Below are 17,078 nucleotides of genomic sequence, written 5' to 3' on the forward strand. Positions count from 1 at the left end.
GCCACAGACTCTCACAGTTTAATCATTCAAGGATTAATTTGACCTAGATTTAGGGAGGTAGACAAAGGTTACTCCATTCACCTCTAGTCTTTTTTTTTTTTAATTAAAAATTTTGTACATTTTTATAAAACAATCTTAACGTAACTTCTTGAAACAATCAGATAGGGCACAAATAAATGAAATCCCTGCAGACAATGCATTCCCTCTGTTTGTTTAGGCTGTTTCTTAACAAGTTTAGCAGAATGGGAAGTCTCCTGATGCTTTTGTTGAGACATAATGAAATGTCTTTTTAAAAGTAATTAAATAACATAGCAGTTAATTATTAATGTTGGAATGGATATATGGGCATTGTTGTATGCCATAAAAATTAAAATTCTATTTATGCTATAGATCACCGATGATTTCTGGCCACAGTAAGGACACTAGCTCTGAGTCATCAGAAATAAACCTTTGTTTTCCCCAACCTCAGCAACTAGGGCTTAAAGTATGGTTTATATGGTATGTTCTTCCTATGAGGAAGATTTATTACCATTAAAAAAAAGAAAGAAGGAAAACAAAAAGAACTTTCGATATTTATAAATTCACGTCATCTCATTTGCTGTAAGCCCTAGTAATTCAGGTCTGAGGCTACCATCAGAGGCCTATAGCATGTGCTCAACCAAGAGAACATTATCAGATAATTCTCCAAGACAAAACTGGCTAAAGAGATTTATGGCTTTATAACTCACATCCTATGCCTTTGTAGCTCAATTTGTTCAAGGATTTTCTCTTCTGATGAGTCTGTGATCTTCAGAGTTATTTTTCTCTCTTTAAGGGGATAGGAATCATAGACTGCTTTCATTATATGAGAACCTTAAGAAATATTGGGCAGTAGTTCTGTACATGTTCAGTACATAATTATAAGTAGACCTGGCTCTAGACAAAATTGTGGTATTAAGGAAGATGAGGTACTTTTCTTTCCTTGAGATATTATTTTCTGAGGCCTTTTTTTTTTTTAAGGAAACCGTTTCTCTATTGTGCTCAGTGTCCCTATCTGACATGTGAACTTCTCCAGGCACTACCCTTCCTTCCTCCATTAACATATCCTGTTCTTAGTTCTATTTCCCTCTAGGCTTAAGACATTAGTGATGGATAATAATTTAATGTGCCTTGATTCCCAAAAATATTTGCATTAAACTGAAGATTCTTGTTGTTGTTATTGTTGTTAGGTGCTGTCGATCCAGTTCTGACTCATAGCAACCCTGTAGGACAGAGTGGAACTGCCCCATAGAGTTTCCAAGGAGTGGCTGGTGGATTTGAACTGCTGACCTTTTGGTTAGCAGCTGAGCTCTTAACCCCTACGCCGGCATTCTTAGAGAATCTTATTCTAGATGAGATAAATCTGTTAGTGAAATTTTAATTCACTTTATCAGGGTTATAGAGATATTAGACTGTGCAGCCTCCCTTCAGTAAAAGTATAAAGAGAATCTAGGCATTAAATATATGGTGATATCTAAACTAGCTAAATAACATTTTTGAGTACTCATTATGTGCCAGACACTGTTCTGAGTGGTCTGTATGCACTTAACCTTTACATCTAACCCTTACAAAAACACTACGAGATAGTTACTGTTGTATTTCTAGTTTACGCTGAGATTACTGCGACACAAATAAACGTAAAGTAATTTTACCAAAGTCATGCAGTTAATTGATAGAGCCAGGATTCAAACCCAGGTATTCTGGCTCCAGAGTTATGTGTCATTAAGCTTCACTCTTTCTACTGCCTCAGGGGACATTTTTGTGCTTGCTTGCTTGCTCACTTGCATGCTCACTCACTCGCTCGCTCGCTCGTGGAGGGGGCAGAGAAGAAAGTTTTTTTAAAAAATACTTGATCACATTTCCCACAGTTCAAGGACCCCTTCAGGATTTTCACTATATCTGTGTACCACCAAGTATTACAAAATGTTTTCTATATTCACATGACACATTATTTTATTATTTAATATTTTCTTTAAATCATCTTATTTTTTAAAAATATTTTAAGTATTTTAAAAGAAAACTTCTCATCACAACTGTAGAAGGAAAGCTAGTATCATGAATAGAAATTAACTTTAAAGGTAAGTATGATGAAAACAAAACCATATTGTTAACTAGCTTGATATTATTGCTTGCCAAAATATCTGAAACCTGCAGCTTGCATTCTCCGTGTTAAAAGAGAATAGTAAATGTTTGAGAAGTAATAAAGATAACTATCACCAAATTGAGACTTTCTCCTTGAATAGTCAGACAGAAGAAAGAAAACTAACTTTTGCTAATATGGTCCACGTACTACCTCAAACCAGAAGTCTGACACTTGAGGAAGGTGAACTAGATAATGCTGACATCTCTTCCAACCAGGAGAGTATTTGCAGTACCTACTCTGTTTAAGCAGAAAAGCAGTCTTTATTTTAAGTTAATGAACTTATTTCTATAGTATCCTTTTACCTACATATACTTTTAATTCATCCTTATTGTGTTTGTAAATTCTCTGTTTCTAAGAAGTATATACTTATTGCAAGCTTTAGACTCTTACGTTAGAACAATTTCTTGATAAGATTTCTGGAATTGGTATAATTAATCTTCCTAATTATAAATTAAACAAGATAATTAAGTCACTACAAAAGCAGGCAAAAATGTGTGTTTTTCTTTTATTTTTATTAAATAAATGTACTCCATTCTATTCAGTGCTTGAGGTTCTTGGGTGAGAGTCAGAATAAAAATGTGGAATACTTTTATTTTCTTTCATTTACATTATTCATTAAGTTGTTTGTTGGATCAGATGAGAAACAAAGATTGAATTGCATCTAAAGCCAGGTTTGAGAAATCACATTCTAATTTATGCTGTGTTAGTAAGATTAGAAATTCTAATTTCACTGTCTGGCAACAAATGTCTGTATCTCACACCAAATTAAAAAAGAAAGCCAACATTTTATTATTAGGAGAGACTGTCCTTAAGTCTTTTAGAAATCAACTCTTAAACATGTTTCTTAATTTAATTCTCCTTTTATCAGAAGGATAATTTTCTGCTGATTTTTACTATATATGAGAGCCTATATTTTGTGATCTTTTTTTTATTTGAAGGAAGGATTGTTACTGAGTTTCCTTTGAAACTTACTCAGTTTCCTGTGTCCTACTAGTTAAGAAACAGAACAAAGAGAATATTTTCTGCATCTTTTATATTCAGGAAAAAAAAGAGCTATAAGAAGTTATTTCTGACGCAATGGATATCTTGCTTTATTTTTCTCAAGTGTTTAATTTAAAAGGTTTTTAGCAATGAATTAAGTAGGTAGGTAGGTATGTCGATAGACAGATAGTGATAGGCAGCATTTGACATGGCTGCCAGTAATCCCCATCTCCTGGTATTCCCAACCTGTGTAATCCCTTCCCCCTGAGTATGGAATGGACCTAGTGACTTGCTGCTAACTAACCACATATGGCAAAAGTGATGTATCTTTGTTATCTAGTGCTGCTATAACAGAAACACCACAAGTGGGTGGCTTTCACAAACAGAAATTTATTTTTTCACAGTTTGGAAGGTTAGAAGTCAGAATTCAAGGTGAATTCAGGTGGCTGTAGGGGAAGGTTTTCTCTCACTTTCATCTCTGGAAGAAGGTGCATGTGTCTTCTTAGCTTCTGCTCCTGGCCAGTCTTCATGTGGCTTGGCATCTCTCTTGCCCATCTCTGCTTCTTTCACTTGTTTGTTTAATCTCTCTCTCTTTTTTTTTATTATCTTTTTTTTTTTCTGTTGTACTTTAGGTGAAAGTTTACAGAGCAAACTAGTTTCTCATTAAACAATTAATACATATACTGTTTTGTGACATTGGTTGCCAACCCCATGACATGTCAGCACTCTCCCCCTCTCGACCTTGGGTTCCCCATTACAAGCTTTCCTGTCTCCTCTTGCCTTCTTATCGTTGCCCCTGAGCTGGTGTGCCCATTTAGTCTCATTTTGTTTTATGGGCCTGTCTAATCTTTGGCTGAAGGGTGAACCTCAGGAGTGACTTCAGTACTGAGTTAAAAGGGTGTCCAGGGCCATACTTCAGGGGTTTCTCCAGTCTCTGTCAGACCAGTAAGTCTCTTCTTTTTTTGTGAGTTGGAATCTTGCTCTACATTTTTCTCCAGCTCTGTCTGGGACCCTCTATTGTGATCCCTGTCAGAGCAGTCTGTGGTGGTAGTGTTTAATCTTTTCTATCTCAAAAGAGATTGACTCAACACACCCTACACTAATCCTGTCTGATTAATATAACAAAGACAGCCCATTCCCAAATGGGGTTATAACCACAGGCATAGAGGTTAAGATTTACAGTACATATTTTGGGGGGGGCACAGTTCAATCCATAATGTGATAAGACATCACTTCCCTGATTAGGTTAAAAAAAGACTATGACTTCCGTCTTGCTGGTATACTCTCTCTGACTCTTCTTGTGCGCTTGCTGTGATGAAGAAGTTCACCTGGCAAGGAACTGAAGCTCTCAGTCTTAACAATCTGGGAGGAACTGAATCCTACCGACAATCACTGAATGAGCTCAGAAGTAGATACTCACCCAGTTGAACCTTGAGATGACTATGGCACGGGCCCACACCCTGATTGCAGCCTTGTTAGAGATCCTGAAGTACAGCACTCAGCAGTGCCTGGATTCCTGACTCAGAGAAACTGTGAGATAATAAATGTGTGTTGCTTTAAGCCATTGAGTTTTAAGGTAGTTTGTTATACAGCAATAAATAATACAAAATAGTTAAATAAACACAATGCTTGAGATGGAGATGCACAATAAAAAGCGATTCTGCGTTTTAACTTTTGGTAGCTTTTATTCTTACCCTCTACTTTTCAGTGTTGTTTTCTTTTTCACTTAGAGTTTTTTGACCTTCTTCTGTTTGATACTGTTGTTGTTTGTTGTTGTGTGCTGTGTAGTCGATTCCAACTCATAGCGACCTTATAGGACAGGGTAGAACTGCTGCATAGGGTTTCCAAGGAGCGGCTGGTGGATTCAAACTGCGGACCTTTTGGTTAGCAGCTTGAGCTCTTAATCACTTCGCCACCAGGGCTTCACAATTGCTTCTTTTTTATTCCTTTTTTAAAATTTCTGAATATATAGGAAAGTGCAAAGAATATTACTGTTAATGTATTTTTATATTTCCATGTAGATTCAAAAATTGTTAACATTTTCCAAATTTGCTCTCTCTTTTTATATACATATTTTTGTTGTTGTTGCTGCTGTTGCTAAACCATTTGAAAGTAAGCTGCAAATATCACATGCATCTCTTAGAAATACAAGACACATTCCATTCTCAAATCCAATAAAATTAATAATAATTCCATAATATCAGCTAATACACAGTGTAAGCTCAGATTTCCCCAAATGACTTTAATGAATGTTTTTTTTTCCCAAACCAGGACCCAGTCGGGGTTCACACGTTACATTTGACTGTTATGCTTCTTTAGTTTCTTTTAATCTAGGACAGTCTCCCCCTCATCTCCCCTTTTTTAATTCATGACACTGACTTTTAGAGCGTCTAGACCAGTTGGCCCTACATTCTAGGTTTGCCGAATGGTTTTCTTGTGGTGTTTTTAATCCCTTGAAATTCCTAAAATGGAAGTTAGGTCTAGAGTCTTGATTTCGTTTGAGTTAGACACTTTTGGCAAGAATACTTTATGGATAAAGGAGCCCTGGTGGTGCAATGATTAAAGCACTTGGGTGCTAACCGAAAGGTTGGCAGTTCAAACCCACCAGTGGCTTCACAGGAGAAAGACCTGGTGATCTCCTTCTGTAAAAATTACAGCGTAGGAAACCCTATGGAGCAGTTCTACTCTGTCTATAGGGTCGCTATGGTAGGAATTGACTAGATGGCACACACCAACAAAAAAAGTGTTGCATAATTTATATTGTATCATGTCAAGAGGCACATAACATCAGTTAAGGTGGCAACAGTCAAATCTCTCCATTGGAAAGGTACATTTTCACTTTTGCAATTAGTAAATGATCTGTGAGTAGATACTTTGGCACCCTGCAAATGTTTTTTTTTTTTCAACAAACTTTTCACCTAATGGTTTTAGTGTTCATTGATTAATCCTTGTCTGAATTCAATTATTATATTAGGGCTTGTAAAATTGGTGATTTCCTAATTCTGTCATTCCTTCTAACTTGTGTTAAAAATAAAAAGAACAGTTGTATTTTCTTCTCCTTTTTTTAGTGTTACTATGGATTTGTCGATTTTTATTTTAATGCTAAAATAACCCTGAATTTGGCTAGAAGAGCTCCTTTAAGCTGATTCTGTGTCCTTAAGAAAAATAAAAAAGCTTATTGAGATGTAGTTCACATATGGTAACATTCATCTTTCAAAGTGTGCAATTCAGTAGTTTGTGGCATATTCCCAGAGTTGTACAATCATCACAACTGTCTTCAATTCCAGAACATTTTTTGTTACTCCAAAAAGAAATCCCAAACCCATTAGCAGTCACTCGAGTCCCCTCCTCCCAGCCCCTAAACCATTAAAATAACCCATTGCCTTTGAGTAGATTCTGACTTATATTATCTTGCCCCATAGGGTTTCCAAGCCTGTAAATCTTTACGGAAGCAGATTGCCACATCTTTCTCCCATGGAGCAGCTAGTGGGTTCAAAATGCCGACTTTTCAGTTAGCAGCCGACTGCTTTAACCACTGTGCCACTAGGGCTCCTTTCCTAGGCCCTAGCAACCAGTGATCTACTTTCTGCCGTATGAATTTGCCTATTTTGGATGAACATTTCATATAAACGGAATCACTTGACACGTGTTCTTTTGTGTCTGACTTTTTTTCACTTAGTGTAATGTTTTTAAGGTTCATCCTTGTTGTAGCATGTATTTGTACTTCATTTCTTTTTATGACGGAATAATATTCTATTCTGTGGGTATAACGCATTTTTTTTTAATCCATTATCAGTTTATGAACATTTGGGTTGTTTTTAATTTGGGGCTATTATGAACGATGGTGTTATAAACATTTGTGTACAAGTTTTTGTGTGGACATATGTTTTCACTTTTCTTGGGCATATACCTAGGAGTGAGTTCCTGGTTCATATGATAATTCTATATTTAATTTTTGAGGAGAACTGCCTAACTATTTTCCACAGTGGCTACGCCATTTTACATTCCCACCAGCAATATATTGAGGATTTCAATTTTCCCACGTCCTCGCCAGTACTTGTTATTGTCTGTCTTTTTTATTATAGTGTTCCTAGTGTGTGTAATACCTGTTGCCATCAAGTCAATTCCAACTCATAGTGACCGTTTAGGACACAGTAGAACTGCTCCATAGAGTTTCCAAGGAACAGCCGGTGCATTTGAACTTCTGACTTTTTGGTTACCAGCCAAGCTCTTAACCACTGGCTACTGATCGAAAGGTCAGCAGTTTGAATCCACTAGCTGCTCCTTGGAAACCCTACAGGGCAGTTCTACTCTGTCCAAAAAAGTCACTGTCTTAGTTATCTAGTGCTGCTGTAACAGAAATACCACAAGTGGATGGCTTTAACAAAGAGAAGTTTATTCTCTCACAGTCTAGGAGGCTAGAAGTCCAAATTAAGGGTGCCATCTCCAGGGGAGGTCTTTCTCTCTCTCTGTCTAGGGAAGGGTCTTCGTCATCAATCTTCCCCTGGTCTAGGAGCTTCTCAGCTCAGGGACTCCAGGTCCAAAGGATGCGCTTACTCCTGGCTCTTATTTCTTGGTAGTATGAGGTCTCCTTGTCTCTCTGCTTGCTTCTCTTTTTTATATCTCAAAAGAGTTTGACTTCAGACACAACCTAATCTTGCAGATTGAGTCTTGCCTTATTAACATAACTGCCTCTAATCCTGCCTTGTTAACACCATAGAGGTAGGATTTACAACACACAGGAAAATCACATCAGATGATAAAATGGGGGAGAGTCACACAATACTGTGAATCATGACCTAGCCAAGTTGATACACATTTTTGGAGGACACATTTCATAACTTCCACCTTTTAGCCCCCCAAGGTCATGTCCTTGCCACATGTAAAGCACATTCACCCTATAATATCATAGCAAAAGTCTTAAATCATATCTCACCCTATCATATCATAGCAAATGTCTTAAATCAAATCTAAGTCCCAAATCCAAAAATTCCTCTTCATCTGCTGCTTCCAAAGTACAATGGTGGAACAGGCACCATAATGGAAAGGTAGACATTTCCATTACAAATAGGAGAAATTGGAGGCAAAGAAGGGATAACAGGCACCAAGCTAGTCAGCAAAACACATTACATTAGCCCTCAAGGCTTGAAAATAATCCTCTGTTCTCTGAGACCATTTAGGCAATGGCCCTGCCCTCCAGACTCTGAGTGTTGGCCACACTCTCCTGATTTTGGGAGGAGGCCCTTCGACCCTGGGCTTCAGCTCTGCCTTCCAGGCTCACTGGAATGGCAGCTCTGCTCCCTCAGCTTTGGATGGCTCCATTTTCCTAGTCCATCTGAGTGGCGACTCCATCCTTTGAGACTGAGGCAGCTCTGCTTCCTGTGTTCCTTTTCTATTCATTTCTGCTTCCTGGTCCCTTGGACTCTCCGCCTGCATCTGTGCTGCTCAGGCAAGTGTTGCAAAGCTCTTTAGCTCCACCGATAAGTGTCTGCAGGCACCCCACTCCACCAATAAACTTCGACCGGAAGATACTCAGTTTTCTTGTTCCATGGGTCAGCTTCTGTGCCATCTCATGCTGGTCTCCTGCTTCTGCTGCTGCTGTTTCTCTGCTGCTGCTTTTCACCATCTGCAAAACAGCTCTCCTCACTTTCTTCTGAGTCCTCACTAGAATTGTCTTTGATACCCATAATTCCACAAACAGGCTCTTCAAGGCAATCTAGACTTTTACTGTTAGGCACTTTAAAACTCTTCCAGCCTCTATCCATTCAGTTTCAAAACCGCTTCCACATTTTAGGTATCTGTGAGAGCAGTGCCCAACTTCCGGTACCAAATTCAGTCTTAGTTATCTAGTGCTGCTATAACAAATACCACAAGTGGATGGCTTCAACAAACAGAAGTTTATTCTCTCACTGTCTAGTAGGCTGGAGGTCCAAATTCAGGGCATCAGCTCCAGGGGAAGGCTTTCTCTCTCTGTCAGCTCTAGCGGGTGGTCCTTGTCATCAATCTTTCCCTCATCTAGGAGCTTCTCAGGGCAGGTTCTTTGAGTCCAAAGGACACACTCTGCCCCTGGTGCTACTTTCTTGGTGGTATGAGGTCCCTCATGTCATTTGATTTCTTGACTGCTGCTTTGATGGGTGTTGATTGTGGATCCAAGTAAGATGAAGTACCTAACAACTTCAATATTTTTTCCACTTATCATGATGTTGCTTATTGGTCCAATTGTGAAGATTTTTGTTTTCTTTGTGTTGAGGTATAATCCATACTGAAGGCTATAGTGTTTGATCTTCATCAGTGAGTGCTTCAAGTCCTCTTTACTTTCAGCAAGCAAGGTTGTGTCATCTGCATATCGCAGGTTGTTAATCAGTCTTCCTCCAATCCTGATTTTTCTTTATATAGTCCGGCTTCTTGGATTATTTGCTCAGCATACAGATTGAATAAGTATGGTGAAAGGATACTACCCTGATTCACACCTTTCCTAATTTTAAACCACACATTATCCCCTTGTTTTGTTCAAACAACTGCCTCTTGGTCTATGTACAGGTTCCTCATGAGCACAATTAAGTGTTCTGGAATTCCCATTCTTCACAGTGTTATCTGTAATTTGTTATGATTAAAAATGTCCAATGCCTTTGCATAGTCAATAAAACACAGGTAAACATCTTTCTGGTATTCTCTGCTTTCAGCCAAGACCCATCTGACATCAGCAATGATATCCCTCGTTCCACATCCTCTTCTGAATCCGGTTTGAATTTCTAGCAGTTCTCTGTCCATGTACTGCTGTAACTGCTTTTGAATTACCTTCAGCAAAATTTTATTTGCATGTGATAGTAATGATATTGTTTAATAATTTCTGCATTTGGTTGGATCACCTTTCTTTGAAATAGGCACATATATGGATCTCTTCCAGTCAGTTGGCCAGGTAGCTGTGTTCCAAATTCCTTGGCATGGGCAAGTGAGCCCTTCCAGCATTACAACCATTTGTTGAAACATCTCAATTAGTATTCCATCAATTCCTGAAACCTTATTTTTTGCCAGTGCCTCCAATACAGCTTGGACATCTTCCTCTAGTACCATCGGTTCTTGATCGTATGCTACCTCCTGAAATGACTGAATGTTGACTGACTCTTTTTGGTACAGTGACTGTGTGTATTCGTTCTATCTTCTTTTGATGTTTCTTGCGTCATTCAATTTTTGCCCATAGAATCCTTCTTTATTGCAACTCGAGGCTTGAATTTTTTTCTTCAGTTCATTCAGCTTGATGAGTGCTGGGGATGTTCTTCCCTTTTGGTTTTCTAACTCAAGGTCTTTGCACATTTCATTATAATACTTCACTTTGTCTTCTCAAGCTGCCTTTTGAAATCTTCTGTTCATCTCTTTTACGTCATCATTTCTTCCTTCGATTTAGCTTCTCAGCATTCAAGAGCCAGCTTCAGAGTCTCTTCTGACATCCGTTTTGGTCTTTTTTTTTTCTGTCTTTTTAATGACCTTTTGCTTTCTTCATGTGTAATGTCTTTGATGTAATCCCACAACTCATCTGGTGTTTGGTCATCAGTGTTGAATGAGTCAAATCTATTCTTGAGATGGTCTCTAAATTCAGGTGTGTTATACTCAAGGTCGTACTTTGGCTGTCATGGACTTATTTTAATTTTCTTCAGCTTCATCTTGAATTTGCATATGAGCAATTGATGATCTGTTCCACAGTTGACCCCTGTCCTTGTTCTGACTGATGATATTGAGCTTTTTCATCGTCTCTTTCCACAGATGTGGTTGATTTGATTCCTGTGTATTCCATCTGGGGAGGTCCACATGTATAGTCACCATTTATGTTTGTTGAAAAAAGGTATTTTCAGTGAAGAAGTCATTGATCTTGCAAAATTCTGTCACGCGATCTCCAGCATCATTTCTATCACCAAGGTGGTAGTTTCCAACTACTGATCCTTCTTCTTTGTTTCAGCGTTCACATCCCAATCACCAGTAATTATCAATGCATGTTGATTGCATGTTTGATCAATTTCAGACTTTAGAAGTTGGTAAAAATCTTCAATTTCTTCATCTTTGACCTTAGTGGTTGGTGCATAAATTTGAATAGTCGTATTAACTGGGTTTCCTTATAGGCATATGGATATTATCCTATCACTGACAACGTTGTACTTCAGGATGGCTCTTGAAATGTTCTTTTTGACGATGAATGCGATGCCATTCCTCTTCAATTTTTCATTCCCAGCATAGTAAACCATATAATTGTCCGATTCAAACTGACCAATACCAGTCCATTTCAGCTCACTAATGCCTAGGATATCGATCTTTAAGCGTTTCATTTTATTTTTGAGAATTTTCAATTTGCCTTGATTCATACTTCTTACGTTCCACTTTCCAGTTATTAGTGGATATTTGCAGCTATTTTTTCTTATTTTGAATCATGCCACATCAGCAAATGAAGGTCCTGAAAGTTTGACTCCATCCACGTCTTTAAGGTCAACTCTACTCTGAGGAAGCAGCCCTTTCCCAGTTGTATTTTGAGTGCCTTCCAACCCCTCGGGCTCATCTTCCGGCACTATATCAAACAATGTTCTGCTATCCATAAGGTTTTCACTGGCCTATTTTTTCAGAAGTAGATTGTAAGGTCCTTTTTCCCAGTCTTTCTCAGTCTGGAGGCTCTGCTGAAACTTTTCATTACCACTGACCCTGCTGTTATTTGAAATACTGGTGGCATGGGTTCCATCATCACAGCAACATGCAAGCCGCCACAGTATGACACACGGACAGACAAGTGGTGGCTGGAACCTTTAAATGTTATTTATTTAGAAAAAGTTGTTTGCAAATGTGATTAAGGGTCTTGAGGTTGGAGGATTATCCTGGAGTGTCCAGGTGGGTCTTAAATGCCATCACAAATGTCTTTATAGTAGAGACACAGAGAGTAATTTTACATACACAGGAGAATAGAAGGCAGTGTGACCATGGAGGCAGAGATTAGAGTGATGCAGCCACAAGCTAAGGAATGTCAGTAGCCACCAGAAGTTGCCAGTAGGAACGGAATCTGTAGTATCTAGAGCCTTTGAGATAGCACAGCCCTGCAGACATCTTGATTTTGGCACTGTGAAACTGATTTTGGGCTTCTGGTCTCTACAAGTGGGTAGGTTCTGAGAGGTCATAATATACTAAGGCTTTTGTTGTTTTTGTTTTAGGTTTTTTAAAAAACCAAGATAGGAGTTGGATTAAAAATAAAACATCCTGCATTAGCCCAAAAGTCTCTAGTGCTTCTAAGCAGGACATATGGGTGCCTCTGAGACAAGTTTGGGGACAAGGACATGTACAGGCAGAAAGAAGGGAATGTAAAAGACAAAGAAAGGTAAAATGAAAGAGATTGGGAAAAAGAAGAGCAGAGGAGATGGGAAAATTGAATGTCTTCGTTGGAGAATGACAAAGTACCAGCAACAATTTTTTTAAGCTCCTCTTGGCTTCATTATTGCCCTACATATTCTTTCACTTTACCTGTGTACCATCAACTATCTAAGGAGTATGGTTTGTAGGAACTAAGCAAATATTTATGGACAGTTTTGGTTAGAATAATCATCTGATAGAGACACTTCCTTTTATTATCCTTTCTTGGAAGATCAGATGTACATGCTTAGAAGGTCACTTGTTAAAAATTGTCAAAATAAGTTACAGTAGGTATTTTGGGGGTGGGGAGTAAGGGAATAATCTGGGAACTGTGGAAAAGATGAATTAAGGATTGTACTGGTTTTAGATATGGATTAAGGATGGTTTTCTGAGCAGTGCTAATTTCATAAAGTCCGGTCCAGTTTATGCTTAAGGCATATGTTCCTGTATCGTATCTCCAAGCTTTGCTGTCTACACTGTGCATCTTTTATTAACTCTGACCTTTGTTGTTGCTAGAAAATGCTTCTGCTGCTAAAGCTTTGGAAACAGCAAGAGGATATGCAGCCTATTGATTTGTCTGCTTTATGTAATATTTTTTCTTGCCAACAAATTAGATACTTTAAAAGTACTAAATATAACTGAAAAACAAAATGTGTACACTTGTGGAATGTTTCTGTTAAGTTTACTAGTGATTACCTATAGTTGCCTTCTTATTGTCATTCTAAGTCCCAAGACTCATTACAAGGGAAAATAGCTGCATTTGTTATATAGAAAACCATCCCTGGATGAATTTTAGCCACATACAATGGCATGGATAGATACTCAAAACATATTGAGCAAAATAAACAAGGTACAAAAATTTTATTTCTATGAAATCCAAAAAGAGACAAAACTAAGCATTGTTGTTAGGTACCGTCAAGTCGGTTCTGACTTATAACGACCCTACATACAACAGAATGAAACACTGCCCAGTCCTGCGCCATTCTCACAATCGTTGCTATGTTAAGAAAAATCAGGAAATGATTACCACAAAAAGTCAGGATAGTGGCTATCTCTAGGGCAAAGGGAAGTTGTTATGACCGGGAAGCAGCAGGCTTTTGGGGTGCTAGAAGTGTTCTATTTCTTGGCCTGGGTGGTGGTTACATGTGTGTTTACTTCATAATAATTCACTAAACGGTACATTTATATTTGTATTGTAAACACATTTATATACATGAGTTACATTTTGTAATTAAAATGATTTAGAAAAACAAAACAATCATGCAAAATGGGAAAGCTAGAGCAAGGGAAAAAACTAGAAAACAGACAAGTAGGAATTTAATTGAAAAAAGGCTAGTAATTTTTCTCTACATATCTCTTGTTTTCCTTATAAGAGTGAGCATTTGTTGCTATCATAATTAGAAGAACATCATATAGGGCGGAAAGTATTTGGGAAAGTCAGTTCCACTTCCCATCTCTTTATAAGTTATCTGCATAATGCAGTTCGTATTTTAGTTGTCTAGTAGGTAAATGACTGGAAGGCATAACTTTCACTTTTATAGTCAAATTATGTCATGGTCATTTTCTGAGAACAAAGATCTTTAGTATAAGTTCTAGGTTTAGGTGTATCCTCTGTAGATCAGTTAGGAAAATAGACAAGGGATCTCTGAGTGACATACCCCTATCTTTGTTTTGATTCTGTATTGTGAGGATTTTTGTTTGTTTTTGTTTTTTTAAAAAATAATGAATATTGCGTTGTTTAGATTTCTGTTTTCCTAGTGTTAATTTAGGCTCAGATTGACTTTTCTTAATTAGGGTATGTCTTAAGCTGGGTTCTCTAGAGAAGCAAAACCAGTGAAGTATGTGTACATATATGTATGTATGTATCTACATACATATATATATATATACACATATATATATATATACACACATATACCCATTGCGCTCTCTCTATAGGGAGAGAGAGAGAGCTTTATCTCAAGGAAACAGCTCACGCAGTTGTAAGGCTGACAAGTCCCAAGTCCATGTGTCAAGTGTCAGGCTGGAGGCTTCTCCTGACATATGTAGCTGCAGGGGCTGACGAACCCAAGATCAACAGGTCAGATGGCAGGCTGCTGGCTTACAGACTATGGAGGATGACAAATCCAACATCTGCAGGTAAGACAGCAGGCCGATGGCTCAAGTCCCAAGAATTGGAGGTCCATTGATGATGAGCCGGATACAGGATCCAGAGCAAGCGAGGTTTGCCAGAACGTCCGTATGTATACTGGATGCAGGCCACACCCTGGAGGAAACTCCCCTTACAGCTGAATGGCTAATCACATCATGGAGGATGACTGCATCATTACATAACTGCCAGACTGCATCATTACATGACTGCCAAACCACTGAGAATCATGGCCCAGCCAAGTTGATACACAACCTTAATCATCACAGGGTATCAGTGCTTGCAGTATTAAATAATTCTTTTTAAAAGTTGTTGCATGGAGTACCAAACTTTTTATCATCTATCTATGTATAAAGCTAAATAATAAAAAAATTTAAATATCATAGAAGCCATTAAGACCTAGGAGAATTATACCAAAAATATTTTGATAATATAGCCAATGTTGTGTTCTTTATACTTTAATAAAGTAAAAACAAAAGTAACATAGTCTGCAGGTTAATCCTTTTAAAATCATATTTACTAAAGTTCTTAATTGACTTAAATGCTGTTTTTACCCTTCTTATTTAATAATTTGTTAGTTTTAATTCATTCTTTATAAGAGAAACAAAATGGTGAAATTCAGTCTCTCCTAATCATAACGTTTTTCTAAATAAATTTTAAAGAAATTAAAATTATCTAAGTATTTACAAAGCAAAAAAAATAAAAGGATAGACGTTCAATGTCTTTCCTGATTTTCTTTTTTTTTTTAGCTTCAGACTATTTTTCTTTCCTTCTCTCCTTCATTTTCCTACTGTTTTATAATTCAGCCATAAATTGTCTTGACCCAATTAGCACAATATGAACTGGTTTTTGTTATTGTTGTTTGTTTCTTACAAACTAGATATATTCAGAATGATTAATGAAGCAAGTTAAATTTAAAATACACGTAGATCTTCAGTATTAAATACCAATTAAAAAAAAAAGAAATGTGCCTCTTCTCAATTTGTTTTTAGGACATTAAACTTAAACATAAATTTGATTATGATTATTGTATAGTTGTCATTCTAAACATATTAAATAAATCAACATTATTCCTTATAAAAATATTCAAAACATTGAAATGCGTAATGTATCATAGTTACAGAAACAATGTTTTAACAATCTGAATTATTTTGCTAAGTAATTAATTTAACTCAGATCACATTGTTTTGACTTTAAATTTTATCTCTGATTTTATGAAACACATTGCTTTTAAAAAAAAAACACACACACAAATCTCTAACTTGTCTTTCTAGACGGAGTTGTAAAAAATCAAGGAGCTGGCATAGCCACTAGTGTGTTATATTTAAGCTTCCCTTTGCTGCTTGCAACAATGTTGTTCTTTCTTTGACACAGACCCAGACAAAGGCCGAGTGTAGCAAGGAAGCAGACAGCAGGCCTCCAGTAGTAGCCCCGGCCTGGCTCCAGGATTTGTAAACAGAAACATCCCAGGCTCCGATGAAGCAGACAGCAGTTCGCTGTCTGTTCTGCATTCAGGAAGCATTTGCTTGCACAAGCCCAGCCATGCACACAGGCATACGTAGTAGTGTTTACGTTTGGCTGAGTATTTAACCGAGAAAACTGATAGGGAGAAAGAAGAGGCTTTATTGGAGCTAGGAGAACAGGATTCAGCTATAGCATATATATATATGATAAAATTATCCTGTTTTAAATGTTATATGTATGTGTATATACATATATATATGGTATTTAAAAAAGGATTTTTTTTTAAAGAAAAGAAACAAAAAAGTTACGAGTTTTCAACTTGAAGGCCTCTTTTATTGCATATACATGTGAATACACATATTAAAATATTTTTCCTGGCAGTTTTTCAGGGATCTCATATTTTTAGACCAAGTGACATATCCTGGAAAGTTTTTCATTTGAAATGTTTAACCATTAGTATGGTTTTTAACACGTTTAAAATGCTGTTTTTGATTCTCCCTATTATATGAATAAAAATCCATAATTTCAGATTTTAGGTTAATGAATATTTTAATGTAAAAGTAAGGTATTTTGTATGTTTGAGAATAAAAGCAAAGAAAATGCTAGGCTCAACAAATTAGAAGATTCATACAGAATTTTAGAATTAGAAGGATCTTAAAAGTTACGTAGTATAACCAATTTATTTTGTGGCTAAAGAAGTCAGGGCCCAGAAAAAAATTGCATAACTTATTCATAGTCGCTAAAGTAGGACTCAAACTTATGAACTCTTTCTACTAAGCCGCTTTACTGCCATTGCCTGGAGTATTTTCTTTTGTTTCCTTTTTATTGTACTTCAGGTGAAGGCTTACAGAACAGTTTCTCATGAAACAGTAGTACACATATTGTTTTATGACATTGGTTAACAACCCCACAACATGTCAACCCTCTAACTTCTCGACCTTT

The 17,078-nt window shown here is 37.2% G+C and overlaps 1 protein-coding gene across 2 annotated transcripts in view; it reads left to right on the forward strand.

The window, feature by feature from the left end:
• BMPR2 (bone morphogenetic protein receptor type 2) overlaps positions 1-17,078 on the forward strand; it is a 173,131-nt gene that overhangs the window by 108,889 nt on the left and 47,164 nt on the right. The gene's annotated exons all lie outside the window — the stretch shown is intronic.

Source organism: Trichechus manatus, unplaced genomic scaffold (genome assembly GCF_000243295.1).
Source record: "Trichechus manatus latirostris isolate Lorelei unplaced genomic scaffold, TriManLat1.0 scaffold00056, whole genome shotgun sequence".
Lineage (NCBI taxonomy): Eukaryota > Metazoa > Chordata > Mammalia > Sirenia > Trichechidae > Trichechus > Trichechus manatus.